This window comes from Camelina sativa, chromosome 1 (genome assembly GCF_000633955.1).
Source record: "Camelina sativa cultivar DH55 chromosome 1, Cs, whole genome shotgun sequence".
NCBI classification, from domain to species: Eukaryota; Viridiplantae; Streptophyta; class Magnoliopsida; order Brassicales; family Brassicaceae; genus Camelina; species Camelina sativa.
Genome location: NC_025685.1, coordinates 15465464 through 15472993, shown reverse-complemented (window position 1 = coordinate 15472993; position 7530 = coordinate 15465464). Strand labels below are relative to the sequence as shown.

The window sequence follows — 7530 nt, the reverse complement described above, 5'->3', positions numbered from 1 at the left end:
GAAAACTTTTTTTTAGTTTGGAAAACATCGTTTTCTCTTTGAATTTAATGATAGATAAAGCAGAGAGACCCACAACAAATCTCTTTGTAACCATAACAATAATAAAGCACCGATTTTTACGATCAAAAGGTCCAAACTTTAATCACCCATTTGCATTTACACACATAGAAGTATACAGAGAGAGATAGAGAGAGAGAGAGGTACCAGGATACTAGGAATAAGGAAGAGAAAGGTCTTGAGTGGAAGAGAAATAGAGTTTTTTCTCTTGTACTATATAAGAAGAAGAGGGAGGTGTATGATCTGTCTTTGCATAACAAATTTGATTTGACCGGAAACCTTATAGAGAATATAAAGAAAGAATAGTTGAAGATTCGACTAGATTGACCATTAAATGGGGGAGGAGGAGAATGGAGGTAGATGTAGCAATCAATCAAAGGGGCTTCCAGAAGTTGACAACTAAAAAACGAGAGAAGGGAAATGAATAAAGAAAAGAAACTTCTCTTTCTCTTTTTGTCTTAGTTTCACACCTACTAAATTAATTAACCGACTTTTTTTACTCACGTGTACCTTCTTATTTATGTTTTCTCTTTGGTTTCAAGTTTAAACTTTTCATCTTATAGTAAAATTGTTGGTTTAATTTGTAGTTAGGTAAAACACGAGTGGAGTGGAATAATGTATAAATGATAAACAAAAAAAAAATACTTTACTAAAAAACTGAAATCTTATGAGACAGTTTTTTTGTGCAATCTTTAAATAAATAAATGGATCACTTAATCAATTTCGGGTATTTTTTTTCGTTTACACTACTGTGTTAACCGAGTGGCTTTTACCTTTACTTTACAGTTCAAATTTCATTTTAAATGTTTGATCTATAGATAGTAGTAGTGCAGTACATACATATATCTTTGTTGATTACTAGTGCTTATTTCATTTCAACAAAAAAAAAAGGATGTAATCACTTATTGGACTGTTCTATTTACCGTCATGAAAACGATAACAAAATCAGTTAATGTATTAGGGATGTTATTGAATGTGAGAATTTAATAGTAGAATATAAACGAATTAATATATATATATGTATATATAATTTTTAGTGTTATTTAATTATGTATTTTACATTATCAATTTTTTTCAATTAAATGGTTTTTAAATTATTTTAAATATTAGTTAAGATAGTTTTTAATGATAATATATATCATTTGAAAATAATTTAATAGAAAACTAAACAAAAGACGTGAATAACCAATTCTCACCTTATATGCTCTCTCATATATGAATATAATTCATTTATTGTTTTTAATTCTATATATTTTTTAATTCCATTCAATTTTCTAAATTCAAATACTGAATATGACCATATATAGTTAGTGAAGACCACTCAAAAAATGGTTGCACTGACCCTGAATTATTTTTCGTAAGGAAAAAACTTGATTTGTTACATGATGGTTTTTCAAAATTTTTAGACCCATAACATCAAACAAGACCGTGTCTACATAGATCATTCTCCTAGTCACCACCTTAATGCATGTTAGGATCCCACGTAGGGAATCAAAAATGGCATAAAAGAACAGATCAAAATACTCTTTACTATATTTGGTTCTGATTTGTGACTTGATATATCATGGTTTTTTTTTAGTAGTTTTTAACCATGATATAAAGAGTTTTTTAGAGTATTTTGATTTATTTTCTAAGATATTTTTGAGTCATTATAGGTTTTTTAGGATTTTGGTACGGATAGGGCGAAATAGAGCAATTTGGATCGTTTTGGAGCATTTAACCGGAGGAAATCAATTTGGAGTCTGATCCTATGAAGAGCATCGACCGACACCAAAGAAGCATCGGTCGACACCAAGCTGATCCGACATAAGACTTCAAAATTGGAAGTTTTACAAAGTTGCCCGAAGTTTTCAATATTTGCATCATTGGTCCCTGGACGTGTTTTAGGACATATAAATAGTATTTTTAGGTTTTAGAAACCCTTCAAGTTTTATTCTATCAAGTTTTATTTTTCTACGACCCTGTGAGATTTTGAGAGCTTTTGGGAGAGAGATCTGAACTATTTTGAGAGAAGAATTCTTGAACTCCCTCTTTACTCTTTTAATTTCAATTGCTTAATATTCAGAATTATGTTTTGTTCTTCATTGAAAATGTCTGAGTAGTTTGCTTGTTAGGTTCAGGGTTTTTCACAGGGATTTTATGAATTATTAGATCTGTTTATTTAGGATTCTTTACCTTTCTTGATCTTCATCATATGTTGTTCTTAATGCTAGATCTTTAATTAGCCATCTGGATTTAGATCTTAGGATTATTGATTGATATGAGAATATAATTGATTTTCCTGATAAAACCTTTTGATGAGCAAAATTACTTCTTGCAAAAAGATTTGATTTAGTAATTTTGTGAACTTATCTAAACTTGATTTTATTGCTGGTTTTTAACTTGAATTTTGCAAAGAGATTTGACTACTCAGACATATTCAATGAAGAATAGCTTTCTGACTTGAAGCATAGAGAATGTCCTGCGAGTTCTCAATTCTGGTCAAGTGTGGGCTCGGTCGTGGAGGGGTGTCGTCCAACACTGATGGTGTGTCGATCGACATTGTGCCTGTTGCTCGTGTAGCAGAAACTTTTTCAACAGAAAAAGTCTGTCCATCAATGGTAGGAACTCTCCTCAGCTTTTGCATCTCAAAGTTCATACTTAAACCCTCTACATTCAGTATTATGTGTCCCTTCTGTACATCTATGACAGAACCAGCTGTAGCCAAGAAAGATCTTCCTAAGATGAGAGGGTCTTTAGGCTCTTTATCATACTTCAGCATCACAAAGTCAGTGGGAATCATGAAGTTTCCAACCTTAATTAGAATATCCTCTAAGGCACCTTCAGGAATTCTTTTGGATCTATCAGCTAAGATAAGATCAATCTGAGTTGGCTTGAACTCTGTCATCCCTAGTTTCACAGCAACAAAATGTGACATCAAGTTAATACTAGAGCCTAGATCACAAAGTGAGTGAGCAAACCGTTCTGCAGAGATAAAGCAATCAAGTGCAAAGCTTCCAGGATTTGGTAATTTCTCTGCAACTCTACACTGAATTATTGCACTCACTTCCTTAGAGACAACCACATCATGCTTTCTCTCCTTCTTCCTCTGTGGAGGCTGGTTCAAAAGAATTGCACTGACATCCTTGGTAAGTAGTGCTCCTTCCTCAGGGCTCAAACTATTTGATACCTTTCTCTTCACATACCGCATAAGAGGTGGTGAAAGCTTAACTACATCAATCAAAGGCATCTCAATCATCACCTTGTACATCATTGCCTTACATCTAGCTTCCTCCATCTCTTGCTTAGACTTTCTTGGCTTAGGAAAAGGAATCTTAGGTTGGTATACCCTCTCAACTGCTGGAACCTGAGATTTTGCAACTTCGGGTTCTGTCTGAGAGGGGTGTCGACCGACACCCAGGTGGTGTCGATCGACACCTTCATCTGAAGCCGACAGATTTTGTGATTTCTCTCCCTTTTATGCAGAAACAATTTCACCATCATCTTCACCTCTCACTGATATGGCATTAAAAGAATGTTTAGGATTTGACTCAGTTCTCCCAGGGAGAAATCCCTCTTGCCTCTTGACGGATCCAGCTGTTTGAATAACTTGATTCTCTAGCTTCTTGACATGATTGTTTAAAGCATCTATCTTCTCATTTAGCTCAGTGTAGACATTGTCGATTTTGCCATTGAATGTCACTGTCATATTCTCTTGTCCCTGAAGAAGTTGATCAAGCATGGCCTCTATTATACTCTCAGAAGAAGTCTTAGGAGGAGGAGATTGATAAGATGAGTTCCCATAGGTTCTTGTATAGCCATTGTTTTGTTGCTGCTTCTGGTAATCTGGGCTAGGAGTGTACCTTGTAAAGTTCCCACTGTAAGGCTTGTTGTTTTGCTGATTACCGAATCTCTGAACCTGATTCCCATATACAAAGTTGACATCTGCTTCTTCATTCTCAGACTCAGGTTGTGGCTCAAATGATTCAACTTCAGCAGCAAAGTGAACTGATTTCTTAGCAACCAGGAGATTATGAACTGAATCAAGCTTAGCATTAACAGAAGCTAGCTGGTTTGAATCAAATCCTCAATGCAATCTCTTCCTTTCAGTATCGGCTCTCTTAGTGCTATTGATGGAAGCCAAATTCTCAATCAAAGCTTCAGCATCTTCTGGAAATCTTGTCTTGAAGTTTTCATGGCTTGCAACATCCAAAGCTAGCTGATATTCCCAGTCAATTCCTCTGAAAAAGATACTCAACAGCTGCACCCTTGAAAAACCATGGTGTGGACAGTCCCTCTGATAGGCTTTGAATCTCACCCAAGCTGCCTTGAAAGCCTCATCTGGTCTTTGTTTGAAGGAGGACAACTTGACTCTTAGCTCATCTGACATGACATCATCATAAAAGTAGTTGAGAAAAGCCACCTTCACTTGTTGCCAAGAGGTCAAAGAACGGGTTGGCAACTGTTTCAACCATTGGGATGCTTCTCCTGCAAGTGAATATGGGAAAAGCTTGAAGTAGATGTAGTCTTCAGTCACACCATTGGCCTTGATATTGGTCACCAAGTCTTCAAAATGCTCAATATGGTCCAAAGCCTACTCATTTGGCAGGTTAGAGAAAGGTCTTTGTCCAACCAGCTGGAAGTATGCAGGCTTTAGCTCAAAATCATTCCTAGGGAATGGGGGTGGAACAATTGCAGAGCGGTTTTCATACATCAAATCAGCTATGTTGAAGTCTGCAATAGTCCTGATCAGATCCCGGTTTTGATCCTGTCTTCGAACCGGGTTGTGGACATGGTTGGCAGCTCCACGTCCCTCTGCTGGAAGGGGGTGTCGACCGATACCCTGTTGGTGTCGATCGACACCATCGGCCTGTTCGTCAACTACCAGAATTTGCTCGTTTCCGACAGCAGCCAGCTCATTGACATCAACAGCTTCAGCATTAACATTCCCTTCTGCATCAAGCTTTTGGCCCTGCTCATTGCGCAAATGGCCCTCTTGATCCCTCAAAGCACCATCCTCATCACGAACCAAAATAATTGGGTTAACCATCTTCAAGGATTTGGCTGCTTTTCTGTTCTCACGCTCAAGTTTTCCCAACTCTTGGTTTGAAAGCTTCACGGTAGGAGCAGTCTTGTTGCTTCTTGTGTGAGGTCTTGGAGGCATGCACCTGAAACACGCAAGAGAAAAGAAAACAAAAGCGTGTAAGTTTCAAATAAAAACAAAAATTTAGACAAAATTAAAAACTCAAATCTAATGGTAGATCAAAGAGTCCCCGACAACGGCGCCAAAATTGGATATGCTCAAATTAAACCCTAGAGCTACTCTCTCAAATTAAGAGGTCATTGCAGTACTTAGGGGTCGAATTCCACAAGGACTCAAGATCAAACACAATGGATTATAGAGTTTTATGATTACGCTAAACAAGAAGGTTTAAACTAATAAAAGCAATACAGAAGTATTAAAATAAAACTGTTGTGAATTCAAGGGATTTAAAAGCTAGGTCCAGGGAATTTCTCAGGAAATTACAAAATTTAATCAATAATTAAATAGGATATAAACAATTAAAATCAGATCTAGAACTCTAAACAATTTTGTAAAATAAATCAGCTCTCACTGCAAATATTATCTAAGTTTCAAAACCCGACAATCCAAATCTCTTTGCAAAATTCAAGTTAAAAACCAGCAATAAAATCAAGTTTAGATAAGTTCACAAAATTACTAAATCAAATCTCTTTGCAAGAAGTAATTTTGCTCATCAAAAGGTTTTATCATGAAAATCAATTATATTCTCATATCAATCAATAATCCTAAGATCTAAATCCAGATGGCTAATCAAAGATCTAGCATTAAGAACAACCTATGGTGAAGATCAAGAAAGGTAAAGAATCCTAAATAAACAGATCTAATAATTCATAAAATCCCTGTGAAAAACCATGAACCTAACAAACAAACTACTCAGACATATTCAATGAAGAACAAAACATAATTCTGAATAATAAGCAATTGAAATTAAAAGAGTAAAGAGGGAGTTCAAGAATTCTTCTCTCAAGGTAGTTCATATCTCTCTCCCAAAAGCTCTCAAAATCTCATAGGGTTGCAGAAAAATAAAACTTGATAGAATAAAACTTAAAGGTTTCTAAAACCTAAAAATACTATTTATATGTCCTAAAACACGTCCAAGGACCAATAATGCAAATATGAAAAACTTCGGGCAACTTTGTAAAACTTCCAATTTTGAAGTCTTATGTCGGATCAGCTTGGTGTCGATTGATGCTCCTTTGGTGTCGGTCGATGCTCTTCATAGGATCAGACTCCAAAATGATTTCCTCCGGTTAAATGCTCCAAAACGATCCAAATTGCTCCATTTCACCCCATCTGTGCCAAAATCCTAGAAAACCTGTAAAGACTCAAAAACATCCTAGAAAACAAATCAAAAAACTCTAAAAGACTTCTTATATTATGGTTAAAAACTACAAAAACCATGATATATCATCACTCATAAAACTTAACAATGTTTGTTATCTTGCACATATATTAGTAAGTCCTCTGTAGTATAATTTTGAGAACAAATAACATTCTCTATATATATAGATAAGTTTTTATATTTTGTAATTCATCAGTAAAGTATATAAAAACTTTCCACATAAAAGGAATTATTGTTTCGTTTATTTGGATAATATCATGACATACGATACGACTGTAACTCAAATCTCCAAAATAGAAATTGTATACTCCTGAAATCAAATTCTAAATCTATTATATATGATATTAGTCATATGTCATAAATCTATCATATGTAGTTAGTCATAGACTCATATGATATATATATTGAAGAGGAACATACGTCGGACTATGGGAGTGGTTTTCTTACGTAATCGGAATTTTAGCTTCATGAAAGGTGGACAGTTGGATCTATGGATATTAATTAGGAGACAAAACTAGCTCATCTTTGCTCCTCGAATAACAATAAAACAATATTTACGTGAATAATATAATTTCTTTCTTATTATTAATTGTTTTCATAGAATAATTAATCACTTCTATTGTCACTTTATATGTCTACCCACAATTATTTTTGTAATTTTATTTTTGATCAATTCATATAAAATAACATATAAGGCTTTCTTTCTTTTTCTTGTTTTTTGTTAAAATGCGATTACATATTTACGAAAATAAGGAGGATCCGAAGAGAACTAATAAAACTGAGCAATGAAAATAACAAAGAATGAAACGGAAAAAAAGAGAGAAAAGAAAAGGGATAAAATAGTAGTTGAGACACCGAAAGAAGAATGCATAACCTAAACGGAACGAAGTGAGAAGCTCTCAACAAAGTTAGTTAGGGTTTTACACGTTATCTTAGCTCATGCAAATCTGCCCCTTTCATCATTCTAATTTTTCTTTATAATATATACTTTTCTTATAATGTATTTGTTTATAAATTAATACATTCCATATAATATATACATGATCGTCATGCATGTCCTGCACTTTAC

General features: G+C 34.6%; 1 protein-coding gene across 1 annotated transcript in view; it reads right to left on the bottom strand.

The window, feature by feature from the left end:
* The window catches only part of LOC104791707, a 2602-nt gene extending 2135 nt beyond the window's left edge, over positions 1–467 (bottom strand). The window contains exon 1 of the mRNA XM_010517671.2: positions 205–467. The gene's annotated coding sequence lies outside the window, so the exon portion shown is untranslated. The remainder of the gene's footprint in view (positions 1–204) is intronic.